This window comes from Marmota monax, unplaced genomic scaffold (assembly GCF_021218885.2).
Source record: "Marmota monax isolate L192 unplaced genomic scaffold, Marmota_monax_Labrador192_F-V1.1 WCK01_AAM20220418_F8-fsc00013, whole genome shotgun sequence".
NCBI lineage: Eukaryota > Metazoa > Chordata > Mammalia > Rodentia > Sciuridae > Marmota > Marmota monax.
In genome coordinates, this window is record NW_026692202.1 from 18,440,638 (window position 1) to 18,465,423 (window position 24,786).

The 24,786-nt window shown below is 40.4% G+C and overlaps 1 long non-coding RNA gene across 1 annotated transcript in view; it reads right to left on the reverse strand.

Annotated features, from left to right (window-relative positions):
- The window catches only part of LOC124084270 (uncharacterized), a 106,060-nt gene that overhangs the window by 10,382 nt on the left and 70,892 nt on the right, over positions 1–24,786 (reverse strand). Inside the window, exon 3 of the long non-coding RNA XR_009225851.1 lies at positions 16,627–16,727. This is a non-coding gene — a long non-coding RNA (uncharacterized LOC124084270). The remainder of the gene's footprint in view (positions 1–16,626; positions 16,728–24,786) is intronic.

The following is a 24,786-nucleotide window of genomic DNA, read 5'->3' on the forward strand; positions in this document are numbered from 1 at the left end:
AATTTCTGCAGTCTTTACAGCTGTTCTGAAGTTCCCTTCTGGTCCCTGTCAGTTTCCAGAACAAAGCCCAACAGGTTTGCTAATTTAACACACACCTGTAAGCTCTTAACTACTCAGTGACCCCAGTGCCACAGGAGGAGCTTGATGTGGCCTCTCTTTTCAAACAAAGCTGCCCTTTTCCTGCATTTTGGAACACTCCTGGTACTATGGTCAAGGGGAAGAGGAAAGGCTAGTTTGGGTTACAATAAAATCCCATAACCTCAGTGACTAAAAAGCAAGGTATATTTTTCACTTATGCTACCTGTCCATCATACTTTGGCTGAGGAACCAATTCTACATTGTCCTTCTGGAATCCAAAGAGAACCATTATGCTTGTGTGGTAGAAGGAAAGGAAACTGCAGAGTCTCATACTGCATTTAAATACTCTAGTCTGGAAGTCACATGCATCATTTCCATGCAGGCAATGGTTAAAATTGCCACTTGGTCCCACACAGCCCAAGGGGTTCAAGAGTACAGTCCTACCATGATTAGGGAAGTCCCAGAGCTGGAACTAATAACCCACTCTACTACGGAGCCTTAGAGTCGTGACCCAATTAATCCTGAATCCTTCCTCTTTATGCACTGAATGCCCTCCACGGAAGAAATGGCCAGTGGCTAGCCTAGAGGACTGGCCATGCTTTCTAATCAAGCGGAGCTCAGGGATCCCTGTTGTACACTTTCTTTTCACCCTTCCCTTTCAATCTCAATTCTCCTGCCAGAAACAGCCTTCACGAGGATGGTGACAGTGTTGAGGCAGTCCTACTATCCTCCTGAGATCCCAGCCAGCCAAAGATCATCTTCCCCACAATGGACCATGAGAACAATACTGAACTAAAGAACTATAATAATGCAGCTGATTTAAGAGTTGTTTTTTTAAAAGAGAGGGAGAGAGGGAGAGGGAGAGGGAGAGGGGGAGAGAGAGAGAGAGAGAGAGAGAGAGAGAGAGAGAGAGAGAGAGAGGTAGGTTAACTTCATTTTAGGAATTCAGCAACATTATTCATAAGTAAACCATTCATATGTCAAAATTGACCTTTCTGTTATTTGATGTGATAGGTTTAAGGGGAAGCAAGGTGGGCAGGGGAATGAGGGGGCGCGTAGAAAAGAAAGCCAGTGTTGAGGAGAGAAACACGGTATTGGGGCAGAGGAAGTCTGCAGAAAGCAGACACATCCAGCTGAGGAGAGCAAGGAATATGGAGGCAAAGGGCATCTGAGGCAAGACCACATAAACTGCTGTTGTCACATTCTTTTAAAAGTTATCCCAGCTCTTTGAACAGCTCATTTACTATTTAACAACTGTCCTGTTTTCCAAAAGTGGACCAGAGGGTATATGATTGTCTGGCAGCAGGCTCCAGCATCACGCAGAGGACCAGCATAGCCCTCGCTGGGGCCCCACCTGGGAAGGCCTGTAACACAAGGAAGTGTCAGGGGACTGAGGCCTCAAAGAGGAAGGGAAAGAGAGGAGGTCTCTAGAAGACAGAGGTCACATGGAGAGCTGACCATTCACACATTCATCCTCTCCTAGGTGAAATGGTGGGAATGGGCTGAGGAAAAGTGAGAACTAGATTCCTTAAAAATAAAAATAAATAAAATGCTATTTAATTTTAGGTCTAGACTTCAAAGGAATTGAACCAGGTGACTTCCACATTTTTAAAAATTATTGTTGTTTTTGATTCTGTGTCTATTCCTTCAGAAGCTGTGGTCTCATCCCTCACAGGTCTGGGACCTTCAAGAACTACAGAGCCAACATGGGCCACTGAATGGACAAAGCAGGGATCTCAAAATATCTTGAGATACAGACACCTCCTCTTCACTTCTCTTCATGGCCCACACAAAACCAGGCCCTCCACTGCTGTGCACCTGACCCAGGTCTGCTGAGCCCTCACTAAGGAGGCCTTTCCTGTCTCACTTGGCTGTGCTCTGGGCCCAGTGACAGCCATCAGAACTAACTGGGCTCCATCAAGCCCAGGCTGCCCTGGAGAGCCGTTGGAGAATGGGTCATTTTTTGCTCAGAGACCTCCCCAACAGCTTTCCCTCTGAGCAACAGGGTCTGGGGCAGCTGTTGAAACACCAAGGGGAGCTCAGGAAAGACGCAAAGCTCCAGAGACTGGGGGACAGCCAGTACGTCCTTAGCAGGAAGAGGCCACAGCACAGGGCAGCCCACAGGGTCATGGTGTGGTAAGAAGTCTTCCCACAGCTGTGGCAATCTTGATAAGGTGGTGAACATGGCGTGCAGTGGCATCCTGAGGGCTGCCTGGCCTCCCACGCACTGTGGGTGGGCAGGCAAGCCACACGCTGTCATCACCCAAGCAGGCAGGCACTGAGCACATTTAATTACTGAGGAAGCAGAATCCAATCACACTTTCGATGCCAGCTCCTGACTTCATTGATGTTGTGACTCTCCACCCGCTTTCATAACTCAACTGAATGAATCTGAAAGATGTCCAGAGCTAGGTTTTCACCAGCAGGTCTCCAGAAATGAATGGAGAGAGGAGGAATTTCATTCAGTCCTCCTTTCACTGGCTGGATAATTTAGTAGGGAGTTCCTCCTATAGGAGGCACTGTGCTTGGTGGGCAGAGGTCCTCACACTTATTTTGTAAGATGTGACAATGGGATTTGGAGCCACGGCCCTACAAGGGCAGCATACACCATGTTTTCCATGAGGCTGTAATATTTAAACATCACAAAGGGGCACAGGGAAGTGATTGGAGCCAGAAGAGATTACTTGGCCCCTGAGGGGTAAAGGGGTTGGTATTGGGTTCACAGGTGGGAAACTGCCTTAGAACTGGGCTCTTGTTTTATTTCTACTAATGAAGTGTAAAGTGGTGACTGCAATATGGGCTGGGCAGTCTCTTCAAATGCCTTGGAAGGAAATCTTCCCTCCTGTGGTCACTTCTCTTTCTTCTTTTGGGTTGAGAGCTTGTAAGGAGTTTGTATAATGAAATTCAGGAAGGTGAATGATGGAGAGTTTTTTTCTCTGTCACTGGGAACCTCAAGTCAAGTCTGTAAGAGCCCTTTGAAGATAGAAATTCAGATTCAGATTAGTGTTTCTCACAATAACTAGTACAGGAGAGTCTGGAAAACAGGCTGGAATAGATATTCCCAAACTTTTGGCCTTCCTTGCCACAAAAGTCCACCTCTTCTTTGGCAGGCTCCTTTGGAGAGTTTGCAGATCCTAAAACCCCAGAGCTAGAAGGCTTTTCCAAGTGGCTCCTAAGGGTTCCTAGGTGGGTCCAAAAGGGCTGCTGGGAATGGGCACTCTGACCTTGCTCCTGCCTCACTCAACCATGTAATTTTCTTTCTGTCTGCTACTTTTCCTTTGTCAAATCATCTCATTTGAAGAAAGAGTTACTATACTAAAAGGGAGCTGGGATCAAAGAAGAGAAAGAAGAAAGAAAGAAAACCAAACCACACAATCAATAGAGGAGGAGACCAAGGCCCAGGAAGGCCCTAGACTTGCCAGGCTCACACCTCTCCACAGAGCTAGCACTAGAGAGCAGGTGAACTTCTTGCAGGAGACTTCCCATTGTATACCCAATAGTTTCTATTTTATCAAAGAACTAAGGCTTTTGATTTCCCTCAGACATTTTTGGGAGGTATTTAATGTACAGATTTTTCTTTACCTTTTATTTAGCAGTTTTCAGAATGAACTTCTATTAGACCTCCATGTTTTCCTTTTATTTAATAGAGGGGGTCTTGAAGGAGAAACCCCTAGCTAAATGTTTTGTTGTTGTTTTTTGTTTTATCTTGCAGAAGAAGACAATCTAGTTATGTCAAAGCTTAGGTGCTGTAATGAGCCCCATTCGTCACACCCAATTGTCTCCCTGTTGCAGTAGGTAGAAGCAGGCAGGGGAGACAGCTGTGGCTCACACTGATACCTCCCCCCACTCATGTATAAGAAGAAGATAACCTTGGGTGGGAAGGGGAGGCAAATGCTTGGGTTAAACCAACGATTGAATGACAATGTCTCATTCAAGCAAATTGATTCCTTTTCATTACTACCTTAGTAGTCACCTTTTTCATTATTGCCCACCTTTTTCTTCCTGTCAGCATAAAAAATACCATCCTGAGGTCCAATGTGCATGACACCCCTTAAATGCATGCTGTCAGGAGGTTTCGATGCTGTCAACCTGCCCTCTCATTCCCCCCATTTCCTCCTGCATGGTACTTACGTTCCAGTGCCTGGCAACCCTCTGCAAGAGGCAACAGCACACACAGGGCAGACAAGAGGTGATAGCCCAGGGGAAGCCCCGCCAAAAGGGCAGATCTGCCAAGGACCGTTATCAGATGAGGTTGAAAGCTGTGAGGTGACTCAGACACTGTGAAAAGGCATTATTCATCTAGAAACATACTTCCCTTCAGCAGAAAACGTGCCCTTGAAATGCTGTGTCTAAACAAAGTTCAGCAAGACAGGTCCTGTGTTAAATGAGTTGGAGCATCTTGCCATTCAAATTATTTCTATAAAGCATCCTTTTTCTATCAATACTTCATCCATTTATTCAGTAAACATGGGGCTCTAAGAAAGCAGTGGTTCCTATTTTGGAAATATGGAGGAAATAAGATGTTTTTCTGGCCTTCAGAAATAATTTCTTACATTATATTAGTGAGTAACAATTAGGTTCTTGGGTTGACTCCTCCTTCCCCTCCCCACCCGGCCCTTCTTTCCACATCAGCTTGCTCTTCCAGGTCAGGATCTTGCACCTTTTTCTTTCAAAGTTTTAATTTTAATTTTGTTTTGATCTAACTCTTCTGTTGCACCTATTTGAAGCACAGGGTTATCTGTTGAGCTTGGATCCCAAACACATTTGGGAAAATTACTCTTTGAAGAGAGAACAGGAGATAAGAGCACCTAATTTGTGGAAAAAAAGATCACTAGAGATGTCTCATTAGCAAATATGTCTCTGCCTGTTTAGGTCAGGTATTTAAAAGAGTGAAGAGAGAGCAATTAGCCAGAGGAAGGGGCAGAGATCAAGCACTGAGCTTGCTCTAACTGCTGCCATTGTTTACATCTGATCAGTGAGCAGCAGAAACCAACCCAGGGCTTGGTGTGATACCACTCTCGAAAACACCAACCAGCCACTTGGTATAAGTTGATTATATCCGTTCCCTTTCACTGAAGGGTGAGAACAGGGGCAGCAACTCGTCCTTACAGTGTCCAGATAAGAATATGTTTTGCCTGCTGATGTGATGGACCTCTCTCGAGGTCTGCCATTGGAGAACCCCCAGAGCATCTGACTTTTTGACATCACACACATTACTTCAGACCTAGGGATACACTTTATGGCAAAGGAAGTAGAATAATGGCCTATGACCACAGGAACTGGTATACTTTTCATACCCGGCTCAGTCTGAAGGCTACTGACTTGATGTAACCAGAAGGGCTAACAGCTCCACCTAAGGTATCAGATTAGAAACAAATTAATCATTCGAGATGCACAACATACTTTCAGAACTTTGAATCTATGGGAGGAGTGGTCCCTTTTGTCATTACTCCCAGTGACTCACTTAGGGTTGGTTGCTTGTGGTTGCTCCTTTTCCTTAAGCTGGAGGCACAGCCACTAGGGGCAATCAAAACCTAACACAAACACAATACCTAGAAGCTCAGACCCTCAGAGGTGAATTTCAGGGTTATCCCACAGGGCAAGCAACCTCGACCAGCAAGACTGCCTTCTGAGAAAATGAACATCAATCATGGCCTCCGGATAGCATCAGGGAGTGTAGTTTGTCCCCCCAGCCCTTCTGTTGTAAATTTGCTTTTAAAGGAACTGAGAGGAAAACCAGGTGAGTATGGGCTGAGCCACAACCACCTTGCAGAACCCATGACAGGACAGAGTGAGTCTGATATGGAGCATAAGTGGCCGTGAACAATGTAAAGGGCAGGCTGCCACACAGCTGGCAGGGCCCAGTCTGTATGCAGTCAGTGCTCACCATTCCTTTAACTGTAACATTTGCTGCTGAAAGCTTTCTGTGGACTTAGGGGCATGTCTGGCCTGAGCATAGGCAGCCCAGAGGTGCTGGGGAACTGTTGTACCTGGGAACAGGCCTCAAGAAAGTATAGTAAGTGTTATCATTGGAGAAGGAATTTGGAGAACATTAACTGGGAAACCTAAATTTTTCTGGTGCTCAGAAAAGGCCTCTTTGAGACCTGAAGGATGAGTAGGAGTCAGTCCAACCCAGGGGTGGCAGAGGAAGGCTGACAGTCATGTAGGTAAGATGGCGGTTGTGGTACATAAAAGGAAATGGCTGGATCGTGGAGTGGTGAGAGGGACAGGCAGGCATCAGACCATAAAAGGCCTTGGGATACTTGTTTTGGAATCTCAATTATTTCCTAAGAGCAGTAGAAATCCACTGAAGTGTTTTCATTAGAAGATGCCATGACCCAACTTATATTGGGAAATTACTTTGGCTCTATTAAAGAGAATAGATTTGAGGGAATAGGAGTGGAGACAAGGAGACTAGGCTGTCCCCTTGACCTGTGGAGATATGTGTCTGGGGATATCATGTGACCAAAAACCCAGTGACTAAAGCCCATTGTGGAGGGAATGAGATATTCCAAAGGGAAGGAGAGAAAAAAAAATATGCCTGAGCCCTGATTGTTAGACAAAAACATTAAAACAAAAGATGAAGATTACAAAGAAGGCCAAGAAAGAAAAGCTATAAAAAGAGAAGACCATAGATAAGAGAGTATTTGGAGAAGCCTGGAACAGTCAGCAGTGTCCAGTGATCTCAACAGGATGAGCAAGAGAAGTCTCTTCTTTGCTCTTGGCAGAATAAAATAACAACACTTTCTGGGAAAATAATTGGTTATGCACATCAAGGATCATAATAACCCAACTCCTGGGAATTTATTTAGAAGAAATAATTTAAGTGGAAAAAAATTATAACTGTGATCATGTTACTTATAATGGTTAAAAAAAACTAGATGGTAAAAATTTTAATTCCCCTTATAGAGAATTGAATAAGTAAACTAAAAGAAATAAACTTAATGAAATATTTTGCAACTACTAAAATTACAATGATATCTACCATGAAATAACATTTGAAAGCATGTAAAATAACATCAAGTGAAAAAGCAAAATGTGAGCTTTTACATAAAATGCAAATATTAATATGAATAAAGATTAAAAGAACATGGAAAATGTGGATATTTCATAGGTTAGAGCAGTGGGATAATGAATTTTTAACATTATTCCCAGTACTTGCTATTATACTATTTACAGATAATAAATTACAATCAGTAGAAAAGAACTTACTGTGTAATAACTTCACAATTAGTTAAAAAAAAAAAGCTAGTATAATACCAAACAACTTGCTGTCTGAGCAAGCATGAGAAAACAAAATATAATCCTGGCCATCTGTATCAGGGTTTTGTGGAAGTTTTCCTTGCTTTCTGGATCGAAGAGGATCACACAATTTACTTAATGATTATCCAAAGAGAATGCATCCAGATAGTCCTTAGAGTGAAAGCTGTTTTATGTGGAATCTATGAAAAGAAAAGGAAATTAAGTTAAATGCAGCATGATTTTCACTAGAGATGGGCTTCTACACACTCTTCCACCTCCAAGGAAAAGAGAATGACAATTAATATTTTCTGAGCTTCAACATGTGCATATAATGATGTCAGCTACTCCCATGCCAACCCAGGCAGCACAAGTTCCCCTCTCCATCATCTCCTGTCAACAAGCCCCAAATTCCAGTTGGTTCTCACTCATTCTCCTCTTTTCCTGGGATATTAAGAGAACCTCACTGACCACCTGCATAACCGGAGCAAGTCTGTCCCAACCTCTCTGGAAGATGTGGCTATTTTCATCAACTTACCTAAATTTCCATGGCAGGATGGCATTGCCATCTCTTCCTTTTATATTGAAACACTTCCTCTTGCCTAGGTCTGCCATCATAGTTCTGAAACCTATTCACATTAAATGAGCCTACAGCTGACTCTCTCTTATTCTAGTATTTAATCTTCTTTTCATCTCACCCATGTTCTGCAGTGCTGTGGAACGTCAGGCACACCCTTCTAGTTGACCAGAAGAGGGATTTCATTATATCCCTTGATAATCACATCCTGGGTTTATTCACTCTTCTAATAACTCCATTACAATGTTTATAAGATGATGTGCTTTTAATTGTTTCCCTTATCCCGAAGATATAGAGTAGGTTTCTCTAATGGGCTTTGTAGCTTCCACTCTTTATTTTTATTGCTAATGGACTCTCCAGTAATATAAAATGACTGATGAGCGCTCTCAGAGAAAAGCAGAAAAATCAATACCTGTCCAGATTTCATATTAGTTAAAAGCAGGTGAGCAGCAGACAGACAATAGGATTTCCTCTCAGATGAACTGTGAAGCTCTCTACAGGGGAGACTTCCTTGTAAATGCAGGATGTTGGAACAGGGAGTACAAATAGTTTGGTATTTCTTAGAAATCTCTGAGAATTGCGTCCAGTAGAGGGCAGTAGTACACGCATGCACTCAACCCCGCACTACCAAATCAGCGCTGCCTCTCCAGGGCTCTCTCCTCACCTTCCAATAGACCATGAGCCAGTGACTATGACCCAGTCCAGAGAAACCACCTCTATTCAGAAGGGGCCGTTGCTAGCACAGTCTTAGCAGGCTTGCTAAGCATCGAATAGATATCATCTCATTTAGTCTTTTATAACAATCTATGATACAAGTACTATTGTCACCTGTTACAGATACAGAAAGTGAAGTTTGCTTGCCTGAGCACACCTGGACAGTAGCTACTAGAGCTGAGTTTGGGACTGGTTCTGCTCCACAACCCTCTTCCTTAGCTGCCACGCTCTCGGACATTTATCTGTTCCATTCATGTGTACCACTCATTATCTTACCTTGTGGATTTCTAGACAACAGAGACCCCAGGCCATTCATCCTTCTGTCCATCTACAGCTAAAAGAGGATTCTGCATATGATATGTGCTCAAGAAATAATTAAGTTTGACAAATTATTTGTCCAAAAGTGCTTTAGTGTATCTTTGGGGGATGTTGTGGAATGGGTTTGATATGCTCTTCACTTTGTCTTCATTTACAATCTCAGACAAGTAAGTAGAATGACAAGATAAACCTGCCGAAGATACGGATAATTGAGAAGTGAACCTGAACAAACACCTAAATGGATGCAATATTTAGGATATATATATATATAGGGGAGTGGGGAGAATGAATGCCAAGGGCAAGAGGCTCAAATAGTGTTCTATGCCTGTTTCTCTACTTTTCCCACTCTGCTACTCTCAGATTTCTTGTAACCTTTCATTAAAGTTCAAATTATTTAAAACACTTCAATCATTGTCTCTAGAAGTTTCTGCCAGTTGCCATGTTCAGGGCAGGATGGGCTTGACTGGGGTTTTGCAGCCACACAGACCTTTCAAGTTTCCAGCCAACTGCTCCTCCCTTGCTATCTGTCAGGGTCTATCCCACTCACCCATCCTGGTCTTCTTTCCTTTGAGAGGCAACGACATTTCCTGCCTATCTGTACTTTATTACCCTTGTTGGGACTATATACATGTTTACATTTCAGTGTGTCTACATGTCATATCTGTTACCATCTCTATTACTAGCAGGGCTTTTATAACAATTAACTAATACAGTGTTATGTGCTTAGAAAACACCAGATAGCAACTGAGATAACTGTGGATAAAATTAGGACACATTTTTACACTTTAAAGAATTAAAGAACACTATGTTACAATGGTCCTGGGAATAATAAAGAATTTAAGAATAGATAATTGAATGATTATCTCTCAAATGGGCTCACAATTGATTTCTAAGAGATCCTAAGAGCTCTCTAGTAGAACTTTTAATTTTGTGTGTTTATTATATCATATAAAAAATTAAAATAAGTATATTCTGGATTATGGTTACCCATAAGAAGCTGTAGAGCACAGTGGTTAAGAGCTTAGTTCTAAAACAGAAAAGCCTGGGTTACTGTCCTGGCTTTGCCCTTACCTGTGTAACCTTGGAAAAATCTCAGCACCTCAGTGTTGCCCCATTGGTAAAATGGGTCAACTTCATAGGGTATTAGTGACATGAATTAAAATAAAGAAAGCACTTGGGACAGTATCTGATGCATAGTAGGCTCTTCATAGCTGTGAGAGATTTTTATTATTGCCAAGAAGTGCCACGATCTCGGTGTTTGTGTTTGCTTGAGTATAATAATATCATCATCAAATAATACTAGAGCTTAAATTTCAGAGCCAAAAGAGAAAGAAGCTTGGATACATAAATGATGTGATCACACTAAGTGAAGTCCAGATGCTATCACAGTGAGCTATGAGGAGACAGATTTTTTAAGGGAGCAATTGGAGAAAATTGGTAAGAGCATTGAGTCACTCCCAAAGGTTCACAATGGTAAGTACTAAACTCTAAAAGAACATATATTGTAGTGGGCAATGCATATCCCCATACAAGAAACAATTTATTCTCAGCAAAACCCCATCTGTCAATATTGAAATAATATTAAGTTATCTCTCTAGTTTTGTGTTTATTTAACTTCAAATTTCTTTTAGAATTGTGTAAGAATTTTAAGCATGAAGAGTTTATGTCTCATTTTTGTTTTAGACATTTAAGTAACATTATTTTTGATTAATACTGGGGCTCCGGTGGACTTCTTCTAAGTTACTAAAGCCTGAAAACACAACGCTAACTGCTACAGCCTTTCATTTTGGCTTGATTGATGGAACCAAAGTTCTATCAATGAACCAAGCTGCTTTCAAAATAGTTTTGCTTTGCGTGTGACATCCCTCCTACTCTTGCACAATTTGAATCATATAGATAAACCGTGGCCACTCCCTTATTGTCATTATTTAACTTCAAAGTCTTTTAACTTTTAACATTGCAAAAGATGCATTTGTTGCCTAGAGCAGTTTGTCTTATATATTCATTCAAATGTGCAAACAGCAACACTGTAGACCACAGCACTGAAGTTTTTTTGTTTTTGTTTTTTGTCTATGTTCCAGCAGCCCCTGAGATTTTCACAAGAATTCTGCTAGGAAAGCCCAAGGGAAGAAAAAATTTCCTTACAGTTTTAAGTGATATGAACATTGGACCAGAACATGGCTGGGTAACAAGCCCAAGGTCACAGGCACTCTGGGTCTTGCTGGAAAGACCCCTCACAGTACAAGGAAAGGGGCCCATCTCCATTTTTTAATACACCCTGGTGCATTTACTCCTACCATGAAAGCATACCAATTGTTCTGGTGCCTGCAGAGGAAGAATTGTATTTACAGAAGCCTTAAAGTTTTAATTAGCTGGTCTAAACTGTTGAATAAATGCCTGTGTCCCTAGGGATCAAATCCCAGTTGAATAAGAAGAAAGAAGCTAAGTGTACTGGCTGAGATAAATTCCTGAGAGTAATGTCTAATTAGTGGCTCTTTCTTTACCTAAGTAGCAAAAGACTATTGATGTCACCACAAAATTTAAGAGTTTGCATGAAATAGTGAAGCAGGGAGATGTATAATCAGTCATTTTCAGCATGATGAACGCAAGCCAGGGGTGATATTCAAATTCACTAGCAACTGGGAAGGAAAGGAGGTTGAACAATCAAGTCAGTTTCTCTGAAGACCCCAGCTGTGCCAGATGTTAACCCTTCAGTTGCTATTTCATGGGGGTGGTCCAGGTGGTTCCAGAGGAGGATGAGGAAGGAGTATCCCAAGGGCTCAGAACAGTTATTTATGTGCTGGCTAAGTATCAGCCTAAATTTACCATTCTTATGCTCAAGCTATAAAAAAAAGTAAAACCTGAGCCAAGGTGGTAGGCCTTGGCTCAGTGAGGAGTTTAGAAACTTGCTTATTTGCCATTAAGATGGGAGAACAAGAGCTCTTTTCCACACTAGGTAGCATTGAATAATTAAAAACAAAACAAAGACATAAGGGGTATGTCAGAATCTCTTATTTTGAGGACAAGGTCTTCGATTTTAGCTGATGTGAACAGACAGTGTTTTTTAAATTACACTTCAAATGTACAACCCCAAGCACCAAAGAGAGAGAGAGGAGAGAGAGTTAGCCTTTTGGTGAGGCTTTCTTCTTATATTGAATCAAATTGCAAAGTATTTGCTTGACGGATTTTTAAAATGCATCTTCTTTAGCTAATATCAAACCAGTTACAAAAATAAACAGGCACCGATCAATGGAAGATGAAAATCAGTGTTTTTCCAAGGTGATCTGAATTTGCTGCAGGCCCAGAAGAACACTGCTTTTCCTCTCTCTTACCAGGAGCAACCTTTTCGGGTGGGTGTAATGGGAGAAGCAAAGGTAGGCTTTTCAGTGAAAGAGAAATGCTTTCATGAATGGGAGGGTGGGTGTTCAAAAGATAAGTACTTCGGATCTGAATGATTGAAGGAAATGACTTTTCTAACTCAACCTTGCAAATAATTAAGTCAATCAGAGCACAATTTCTCTCCCTGGCAGGGTTTACCCACCCATCCTATCTCCAGCTCCTACGCTTCCCACGTGGACTCTGCACCAAGCACAAAGTAGCCCACCCCCCTTTCACAACAATATTAAACAACAAACTTGAATACAGGAATTCTCAGCCAATCTGAGGTGGTAAAATTATAATTATTTCAAAACACTCATCACCTAAGTGTTTTTTGACCAGGCAAAGTTTTTATGCTTTTTAGAATTAAATTCCTCAAGGCATATTATTTAAATACAGGCTGGTCATTGAATGGAAACTGGGTGCATGTAGGAAAATGCAAAGATGGAAATCTTAGAGCCAAGGAGCCTGTTAACCAGAGGAAGGGAAGGGAAGTGGATTCTCCTCATTCCCTTCTGGTAGATTCTGCAAGGGAGGTTTATTCTGACACCACAGTTACCCGCCCAGGGGATGGAGACGGGAACAAGGGCTTTGGCAGGAGCCTCCCAACTTTGCAGTTTGTTATCGCTCCATTTCCCTGTCTCACTCCCACTCTCAACAGGGAAAGGGAGCTGGCCGCAACTCAGAGCAGTTGCCTAAACCCCAGTCTGAAAACAGCATGGTCCAGATCTTTCTGGCAACTGCAAATGTTGATGCTTGTGATCTCCACAAACAAATTTAAATGTATTCTGGAAAGTGAGCCTTATGTTAAAAAAAAAAAAAAAAGATGAAAAGGCTGAACTCATCTGGGCTTTGTTTGCCAGTCATTGTGCCAGTAATAAGTAGCAGTTCTTCAGGACTCCAGTGGCCATGGGAGTAGAGAGGGCAAAGCTGGAGCTGTGGTTACCTCCAACTCTTTGGGGCAGCCAAAGTACCCAGTTAAAGGGTCTCCTGAGAACCACACCTTAGCAGAGGAATTGTATGTTCCTTTGTCAAATGACCCCAGGCAGTACGTCATGAAAAACTGAGGCTCACAGATAACTAAGATCAGTAAGGAAAAACAAAGTAAGATGTAGAAGAGAAAGGGAAGTTTATCTCTCCCTCCTTCTCCCTCCCAAAAGCCAACCTTGTGTCCAGATGACTCACACCAGACCAACCAAGTGCCAACAAAGTCTGCAGGGTGGCAAGTAAAAGGTTATGGCCACATTTCAAGATCCCCTCCTTGTCCTTTACCCAGTAGGTTGGTTCTATGCTAAAAGGGAACTGTGACTGTCATATTCCACATGGCATGGCTGTCACTGGTCTCACTTCTTCCTTATATCTTTTCTCCTGGCTATCTTCCTGTCTTGTCCCTTTTCTCTTCTCAAGTGTCCATGACCCCGTGAAATCCAACTCCCAGCTTGTCTGGCATGCATTTTGTTGTTGTTGTTGTTGTTGCACTGGGCATTAAACCCAGGGGCATGTTACTTCTGAGCCAAATCCCCAGTCCTTTTAAATTTTTTTTATTATGAGACAGGGTCTCTCTAAGTTGCTGAGGCTGGCCTCCAACTTGGATCCTCCTGCCTCAGCCTCCAGAGTGACAGGAATTACTGGCATCCAACTTTCAACTCTCTATTGCAGTCCATGAAGCCAAGACTCTAACGCTAACCTTCACACCTAGTGATTTTGCACCTGTTAACTGGTTAATGGCTTGGCAAATATTAACCCCTCCACAAAGACTGAGATAAACTCTGTCTTCTTTTTCTGTTGGTGCCCTGATTCCCCAACTCTTTTTCAGAAACTCAATCCAAAAATTTTCATGACTACTAGAAAGCTGGTATTTTCTTTATGACAGTTATAAGAATTAGTAACTCTCATGCTGTGGGAAAAACCCAAACCAGGCCTCCCTTGGGGTTGAACCAAATAGTTCAATGTCATTGGGACGCAGCCACCTGCTCTGTATGAGGGATCCTCATGTAGAGCTTGGCACCCCTCATCTATCATGCTGCTCTCTCCACGTTTACAGCGCTTGGAATAATCAAATCTGGAGGCCGTATATGCTCTCGTTGTCCAAGTTCATTTCACAATACATTGGTTACAGAGGATTTTTAATATGTCATCCAGGTTAATGTAAGTGAGCAAGTCTGAGGGCTAATGAAGGAGTTTCAGCAGGCGAGGATTGGCAGTGTCCCTCTGGGGCTCTCTCCCTGAGTAGTTCCACCCCTGCCTTACAACAAAGCACCATCCAAACCTTCCTGGAGTAAAGGCTGTCAGTCACTCCCAGCCCAGCAGTGGTTTTACAAAATGCACAAAGGGTAATTACAGAAAGTCCTCCATTAATTTTCCTATGTAATCTTGCCCTAAAACTTAAACCCAGACCCCCACTTTCAACTGTTTCCTAAGTAACTTAAGCCTGGCAAACAAAAGAGTCGGACCGCTTGGAGGGAAAGAAGTGAGCAGGGGTTGGAGATGGCAGAGGGTAAGTTCAGACTAGCACAACCCTGATCTTGCAGACCATTATAAATCCTTTAGCACTGTTGAAACAATTAGATCACTTGATTGGCCTTAACATTCCTCATCTCGTAAATCAGTCTGGTGGGTGCTTCATACTGTTAAGCAATGCATTATATTGTTCCAACACTAACATCTGGCTGATGGAGAACAGGCTGATTTTAATTTTAGCTCTAAGAAATTATACCTATTCCGGTCCATATGGCAGTCTCTACAATGAATACGTAGAAATGTGGCTTTGTGTCACTAACATTTCGTTTTTCAAAAATTACTTTTGCTTTAGGTATAATATGAAAAAAAAAAACTTTTAAGGGGTGCTCAGTTTCAAAAGTGTTTTTCTTCCTCCAAATTTGGAAGTAGATATTTTCTAAAGGTATTTTTTGCAAGTTGCATATACTACTACTTCTGAGATGCAAATATCCACCCAGCATGAAGTACCACACTATCTACCACCATAACATGAAAACAAATAGAACATCTGTTCCCTAATTCCTTACAAAACCAAATAAACAAATAAGTATATATTTGTACATATATATTTGTATATCTACTGGTATACAAATAAATATATATTTGAACCCCTAAAATTAAAAACATATGTCAAGATCATCATTAATTTCCACCTGTATCCTGAGACAGGTAGATGAGACAGAGAAAGATAAATAGTAAAGAGGAGTGAGTGGAGGAAGATAGTACAAGGAGAGGGAAAGAAGAAAATAAAAAAATCAAGGGCTGGGCTGGAGTTGTGGCTCAGCAGCAGAGCACTTGCCTCTCACATGAGAGACCCTGGGTTCAAGCCTCAGCACCACATAAAAATAAATAAATAAAATAAAGGTATTGTGTCCAACTACAACTAATATATATATATATATATATATATATATATATATATATATATATATATATGTGTGTGTGTGTGTGTGTTTTGTTGTTTTTTTTTTGTTTGTTTGTTTGTTTGTTTTTTTAAATCAAGGGCTGGAGCAAAGGGCAGTGCTGCTGCTAAGGAAAGCCAGTATTCATGGAAGAAGGAGGTGCCTGCCCCTATGCCATCCCAAGGTAAGCAGAAGCAACAACTGGCTCTCACAAGAGGGGATTATGTCACAGTCAATCAGTCCTAAAATTATGCTTACTACCAAGCAAGCATACTCAATGTATTAATTCTTTTCATGATTATAACCACCTTCTGAAGTTTGAACACATTTTCAGATAAGGAAATTAAGATACAAGGAGGTCCTGTAACTTGCCCAAGGTCAGGCAGCCAGGAAATGATAGAGCCAGGAATAGAATTCAGCAGATATGTTTTGAGAATCCACACACTTAGCAACATGCTCTTCTTCATCCCAAACATTCTAGAACTTATCCCCATCAGTGTTACTCCACCAGACCAATGGCCAGAGAGGCTCTGCTTTATTCTAAGGATGCTGCATTGCTCAGTCAGGGGCCACCCCCTGCAGCACTACCCTCACACCTGTACTATTTCCCAAACTCTGAGCAATAGCAGCAAATTTCTAACTTCTTGAGAGTGAATATGACTTTTTGGAACGTCTAAAAGTCAGAAGCATGCATGGCGAGCTGGGTGAGCTCTGGAAAATAATTTTTTTAGACGAAAAACTATAGATGATGACGAAGTACCCAGTTTCCCTGTGTGGCACAGGAAGCAACAAAAGAGAAATTTCAAGTGTACAACAATTGAACATTACCGAAACTCGGACATAAGGACCATGCGGATGTTTCTGAGAATCTTTCTTGTTTCAATAACTTTCCAATCATTTCCAGACTCTGCCACTACTTACCACATTCAAGAAGCCTTCACTGAACTATAATGCAGACCTTCAGTGTAGTCTAATGTAACCTCAGCTTTCCCAGAAGGGCATCTAGAGCATTCTTGCCTTTCCTAATAAACAGAGAAAGAAATAGTTATCATGACATTGGTGGGATTTAAATAGGAATCATCTTCTTTTGAACTTCAATATCTAATCAGAGATAAACCAGAAAAAAAAAAAGATAAAAGATAAAACAACTTCAATGGCCAGACTCCACAGGCCTTCATTCACTGGGAATTCCCCAGATCCAAGGGATCAGCATTGTTAGCTTCAGGACTTATTAATTCATGCGGAGTTAATTAATTAAGGCCTGGAGAACTGACTCACACTCTACGCATTAGAGACTGATGTATAAACCATAGTAGACATTTACTTATTTGCCAGGAGGAAACTATCTGTCTATAACTATACAACTTATTGGGAAGTAACAATGTTTTCCAGTATATTAAAAATGATTTCTCTTTATATATCCTAGAGATTAGTGCTCTATTTGATGTGTGTGTGGTAAAAACTTGTTCCCAAATTGTAGGCTCTCTATTCACCTCACTGATTATTTCTTTTGCTGAGAAGAAGCTTTTTAGTTTGAATCCATCCCATTTATTGATTCTTGACATTAATTCTTATGCTATAGGAGTCTTATTAAGGAAGTTGGGGGCTAATCCAACATGATAGAGATTTGGGCCTACTTTTTCTTCTAATAGACACAGTGTCTCTGGTTTAATTCCTAGGTCCTTGATCCACTTTGAGTTGAGTTTTGTGCATGGTGAGAGATAGGGGTTTAATTTAATTATGTGAATAACCCAATCAATAAATGGGCCAAGGAACTGAACAGACACTTCTCAGAAGATGATATACAATCAATCAACAAATACATGAAAAAATGTTCAACATCTCTAGCAATTAGAGAAATGCAAATCAAAACTACTCTAAGATTTTAGCTCACTCCAGTCAGAATGGCAGTTATTAAGATTACAAACATCAATATTGGTGAAAATGTGGGGGAAAAGGCACACTCAAATACTGCTGGTGGGACTGCAAATTGGTGCAGCTAATATGGAAAGCAATATGGAGAATCCTTGGAAAACTGGGAATGGAACCACCATTTGACCCAGCTATCCCACTCACTCCTTGGACTTAAAAACAACATACTACTATAGGGACACAGCCACATCAATGTTTATAGCAGCAAAATTCATAATAGCTAAGCTGTGGAACCAACCCAGATGCCCTTCAGTAGATAAATGGATAAAGAAAATGTGGTATATATACACAATGGAATATTATTCAGCTTTAAAAGAGAATAAAATCATGGCATTTGCAGGTAAATGGATGGAATTGGAGAATATAATGCTAAGTGAAGTTAGCCAATCCCCAAAACCCAAATGCCAAATGTTTTCTCTAATTTAAGGATGCTGACTCATAATGTGGTGGTGGGGGGCATGGGACGATTAAATGAACTCTAGATAGGGCATAGGGGAAAAGGGGAAGGAAGAGAAGGGAGGGAGCATAGGAGTAGGAAATATGGTGGAATGAGATGGGCATCATTATACTGAGTGTGTATGAAGACATGAATGGTGTAACTCTGTGTACAACCAGAGATATGAAAAATTTGCTCTGTATGTGTAATATGAATTGTAATGCATTCTTCTGTCATATATAACAAATTAAACTTTAAAAAATGAACAAAAAATTATTTCTCTCTGGATTTCAAGAAAGCCTTTGGGCATCTGCTACCACGTCATCACTTTGAGAGAGCAAACATTACAATAGATTGGGTTACTAATCCCACACTAGGTTATTTACATTATCCATTTCCTTTCATTGCACAGAAATGTTTGAATGGGCTGGCTGTTGCCCGGCCCAGGCATAAGTCACCTATTGATTTGGACCACCACATAGAGTTTCTCAGTAGATCATCTACATTCCTTACTTGGTGTTAGAATTCAATTACATAGTGCTAGATTGAAATCAAATAAAACCAAAATATTTAGCTGTTCCCTCCTCACTAATAACAATAACAATAATAGCTAACATTCGTTTCTACTATTATCCAGAGGCTTTTGTAAACACTTTGCAGGTATTAACTCATTTAACCCTCACAGCTATCCTGGGAGGTAGTTTTCATTATTATCCACATTTCACAGATGAGGAAACCGACCTGAGAAATAACTTTCTCAGGGTCACAGTTAGTAACTGGCAGAGCTAAGACACAAACACAGTTTGATGCCCACACGCTTAACCACAGCACTAAATTACTTTCTCAGTCTCTTTGCTAACTGGGTGTTATGACTATAAAAAGGGGGGCGGGTGGGAGGAAGCAGCTGTTTTTCTTACTGGCTCCGACTCTGGTTAACTGCTCTTGACATTTTTGCATTTTATCCATGCAGAACAAAGCTATATTTGTAATTAAACTCCAGATAAATAAGTACCTGTTCTTTAGCAGGACCAAACATTTGACAAGTTTTAGCTGAGGCTAGTAAAATATTTAAATCTAAGAATGTCCTGATCGGAATGTATTTGCAGAACCTAAGAGTATCCACAGGACCATTCCATTCTGCTCTTTTCTAGTTGTTTCCTTACAGACACCCCCAGCCTCTCCCTCCCCAGTTTCTGAGACCATAGATTGGGACAGCTACAACCAACATAGAGCATGATAGTTGTGCACAGAACAAGTGACTAGAGTTAAATTAAAAGAAAATTTAAAAAGCAGAAATGTCAGGCATCTGGAATTATTGTCCACCAAGAAATCTGTTCTGCTTTTTTTTTTCCTTTTTCTCTCTTAAAATGACATTAACAGTGCTTGCCTCATCTACTCCATGAGGGGAGGTTTGATGCCCAAGAGGCAAAGCTTAAGAAAGTGCTTTGTCTCCTTCAGAGTGTATAATCCAAATAGAATCCAAGCCCATGGTTATTTTCTGGAGCTGTGTCCCTGCATGAAACTATTTTTAAGCTCATTTATTTTAGCCTACTTACAGCAGCAGGTAGATTTGGAACGTTTGTCCTTTGTACAGCCTAAAGTAACATGACTGAACAAAGCAAATGGCCTGTGATGGTGACAGCCGAGGTGCAGTGGAAGGACTCAGGGTGAAGTCAGATGCCTGGAGTCCTGAGAACAGGTTCTGCCACCGGAGTTGGTTGAGGTCGAGGGAGTCACTTGCCCTCTCTAAGTCTCAGTTTCTTCATCTATAAATCAGGAGCTCCATTGTAGAGTTGTAATGACACAGAGGAATGAGTATGAAATGACTTCCTAAAGTGTCAGGGTTCCACAGACAAACCTACCACAGTCTAAAGTTGGAGGAGACCTCAAACATCATCTCATCCAACTCTTTCCATTTTATGGTCAGAAAACTAAGGCTTATAGAGGCCAGGTGGCTCCTCCACAGCCTGTCTCTTGACTCCTGTCCTCACATGCTTTCTTTTTTTCCTGTTTTCTGAGTGACTTTGTAGCACAGAAGGTGCTAGCTACCTCAGTGAACAAACAGCTCCTAAAAAGGATGGAGCAAGAGAGGGCACTATTTAGGGGCACTAGTCAGCTTGCACCTTAGTTATGTTCGGCATGTTAAAGGAAAAGTCGACACTTAGATGTCAGCCAGAGCTTGCCAGAAATAGATTTCCAACAGTTAGAGTAATCCATACACACCTTGGTGGGTAAATAGTCATCTATATAGGAACCTACAGGAATGAAACAACAGGTGCTTTCAAAGGATTACAAAATGTATTTGTACTAAGGCCATTAAAAAGCCATTTCCAAGCCAACAGGAAGGACGTTTATTATTTTAATTTAACATTTATTAAATATCATGTGTTGAAGAGCAGGATCTCAATCTGAGCCCTTTTTGGCTGTGCATGAGCTTTTCAGATACTTGCCATTTCTTCCTCTTACTTACAAAGATGCCAATTGAACTGGGAGAGGTAAGTAAACACGAGAAGAGATCTTGGAAGCAATCTGTTATATAGTTCAAGGGCTCTCCCTCATAAAAGGGATCTTCCTGACCTTCAGTGCATCCCAAAAGACACTGGCAGAGGAGTTACTTCTTCAAATGTTCATACTACTGGCAGAAGAGGAGAAGCAGAAAAGCTCCATGATTGGAAGAAACATTATGATGTGGTCTAAATGCCTGGGAATCTCATAAAATTATAGAACCCTTCAGTCTGGAGATGGGTGATGAGAATTTGCATGTTTAACAAGCTTTCAGATGATGTTGATATCAAGATTGAGACCACAATTGGAGAAGCAACTCCATTCTGTGTACATCTGTCCTTAGCTACTGTGGGATGATCTGGGGTCAGCATTAAGAAAGAAAAAAAAGTGTGTGTGTTTGTGTGTTTGTGTGTGTGTGTGTAGTCTGCTCCCAATAGAGGAGTAGCTAATATTATCTCTATCACTAAAGAGACATCTAAAAATCCTAGTTAATATTGAAGAATTTTCAACTTACTATGTCACCTTCTCAAGGGTAACTGCTTTTGCACAAGGAGGGCTGGTGGGAAAGGAGACTGCTTAACACAATCTTCCTATAGTGGTTCTCTTTCAGGCATGAGGGAAGGATTGGTGGGAGACCTGTCTGAGGGGCCATGCTTCATCCCACAGTCACATTTAAACATTGTGATCGTATCTATCTTTGGTTCTTATACCTGAAATAGCCAAAAATAAATAAGTGTATATAATTTCACAGACACTTGAGCAAATTTCCAAGTTTAGAATTTTAACTAAAAAGGAAAAGGATCATCATGGCTGAAGCAGCTCTGCATCCCCCATAGGACCTCCCACAATGTCTGGTTCTTAATAAACCCCTGATAGATGTACTGAACTGAAGCATAGGGTGAGTAGATATCTTCATATATCTCTGGGTATGATGATTGGAAACATTTCAGTTTTTAAATTGGTTAGTATAGGCAACATTACAGAATGAACTGGGTATTTTATTATTTTGCCCTCAAACAATCACCTGATTTTATGTAATTAAATTCAGCCTTAAGCTGTATCAGTGGGTCTTCAGGTTCAGCTTCTGTTGTACATGGAGAACAGGGGCTATTAGGGGCTTCACATGGCAACCTCTATGTTCTTAGGATTGTGAAAACTCTAAATAAATAAGGCCTTCACAAAACAGTTCATTGAGTGTAACATAGACCAACAAATACAAAAACGTACTGATCTGCCGGATATGGTGACGTACACCTGTAACCCTAGCAACTGAGAAGGCTGGGCAACTTAGTGTAAGCCTGTCTCAAAATTAAAAATAAGGGGTGGGGATGTAGCTCAGTGGTAGATCACTCCTGGGTCCAATCCCCAGTACTAAACACAGGCTTACACAAAGAAAAACAAACACAAACTTACTGAACTTTAGGGAACTACACAATCTCTCAGTAATCTCTCTGGAATTATTTTGATTATGAACAAATTTATTTCAATATTTCTTTTTTCACTTTTTTTTGCTATACAACAAGTTCAAAACACTATTTTTTCCAATTGAGGAAGTAACTTCAGCTTTAAGATGACAGATGAAAAACCTTGCGGTAAACATTAGGCAATGAGAATTAAGTTGAATTCAAAGGAAGTTAACTCTAGAATTATAAAAATTTAATTGTTTCAGAGAGCTTAGGCACAAAGAACATGAACACATTATCTTTTCCTCATCATCTTTATTGAAGCATAATTTAAAGCATGCAGCTCAATGAGTTTTGACAAATATATAGCCATGTGATTGCTACCATAATGAACATATAAAACATTTCCCTCATTTCCAAAAGTTCCCTCATGGTCCTTTATGACCAATCCCTGTCTCACTCTAAGACTAGTTCCCTATTATCAGATCTGCTTTATGTCACCATGGTTTTGCCTCTTCAAGATATTTACATAAATGGGATCATAGAGCATGTAGTCTTTTTTTTTTTCCTAGTTTCTTTCACTTAACTTGCTGCTTTGGGGGAATTAACCATATTATTATGTCTCTCAGTTATTTTTATTGCTAAATAATACTCTACTGTCTGAGTATTTGTGTTGCAACCTATTTGGAACTATTGAGAGTAAAACTTCTATGGACATTTATGTACAAGTCTTTGTGTGGACATAGCTTTTCATTTCTTATGTGCAAATAGAAGAAGGATTGGTGAGTGATGTCATGGATGTGCATTTAACTTTGTAAGAACTTGCTTAGCTGTTTTTTCTGAAAGCTGTACCATTTTGCAATTTCACCAGCCCTGAGACTTCTAGCCACTTTACAATTTTATCAGCATTTGGTTTTGTCAGTTATTATAGTTTTAGCTATCCGTTGTGTGTGTGTGTGTGTGTGTGTGTGTATGTGTGTGTGTTGGTATCTCATTTTAATTTGCATTTTCCTAAGGATTAATGACGTTGAATATATTTTTGGTATGCTTATGTGCCATGGGTATATCTTCTTCAATTCACAATTGTTTACAATGGCTTTAAAGTAAAGATGGCCCCATTCTAAAGATTGGTGAAAAGAAAATGTAAACTCCCACATTTCTTCCACAGAGCCCCTGAGATAATGTTCTCAGGGAAGAAGAGAGTGGTTTAATTGAATGGGGTTAGGAAAACTGATAGATGTGAATTTCCACAATCTTATACATTTGATAGTCAATAGATTTTAATATAATAGAATAATTTTCAAATGAGAAAGGACATCTAAATCCTAAATTTAAGATTATGTTAATTCATAATAGAAAAAAAATTCTAACTTGCAGCCTGATGTTCAATATAAAGGGAACATTGTAGGATTATTTAAAGTGCTGGCTGAAAAGTTGGACAGTCTGGATTAGAATCCCGGCTCTGCCACATATAAGTTGGCAAGCCAAAGAATGTTACCAAGCTCTCTGTATCTCAATGTCTTTGTGTATAAAATGAAAATAGTAATAGCTATCATAGGAGCCTGTTGAGATAGCTCATGAATGGTGTCTGGCATGCAGCAAATGCTCAATAAATATTAGTCATTTGTATTATTATACAGACACATAAAAGTATGAGATATACTATGTACACATGAATACCTCTGAGTTTAAAAAATGTACAATTTACTCTATAAATAAGTCTTTCCAAGTTTGACACTTAGGATCAACCCGGGTCACTAAAGATTGGAATAAGGTCTATTTTCTGATCAAAACATGTTTAATGAAGACTCATTCCTGCTAAATCATCTCAGGTATATGCTAGGTAAACTGTTCTCTTTTCTTTTTTTTTTAATTTTTCTTAGTTGTCAATGGACCTTTATTTTATTTTATTTATATGCAGTGCTGAGAATCGAACCCAGTGCCTCACACATGCTAGGCAAGCACTCTACCACTGAGCCACAATCCCAGCCCCAACTGTTCTCTTTTCTAAAAAAGAGACTTCGCCTCTTAGAGTACTAAGAAAACAGCCCTAAGGATATGGTTTCCTGAACTCAAACCCATAATTTGATCCTCCTCAATCCAAATAATTGGTCAGAGGTTCCTAAAGAGTGTCCTTCTAAGACATTCTGAATGTGAGGTCAATCACTTGCCAGAATAGCAGGCAGTTCCTACCCTTATCTATACTAAGGTAAAGATAAGCAACTAAATAAATAAAAACTTAAAAATCAAGATTTCTAAAGTGCCAATAAATGATATTGCATTTAAATTGATATTTTAATAATCATTTCAGTATTTATATTCTTATAAAAATAGTACACATATATAACAGTTACTCTAAATCAACGGAAAATGCTTAGACTTTTACAATTGTTCAAGTATCTCCAAGATCTGACACTGAATGGGGGATCTCCATAGTAAGTCACATATGGAGATTTTCTCCTGGTGGGATTCTTTCCATGTTGGGTCCCAGGATATCCTATTGCCAGAAGATCATAGCCCTCTCCCTGAGAGTTGTGTGTTTATCATGAAAAGTAGCTGTAGAAAGTGTGTACAACCTACAGGTGCTATTAGAAAGGCCTCCAAGAGCAGGGGAGATTTTTCCTTCAAATTTATAAATTCTGTGCTCTTGACCATAGTTTCCAATATCTTTCTTCTGATTCTATCAGGATCCCTTCCGTTTATGTACTTGGTCCTAATTGTTTCAGTGAAGATGATCCCAAGTCTTGGATTTTTTTTTTCCCTCTACAGGGCAAAGATGATCTTCTTTTCTTCAGAGATCACAGG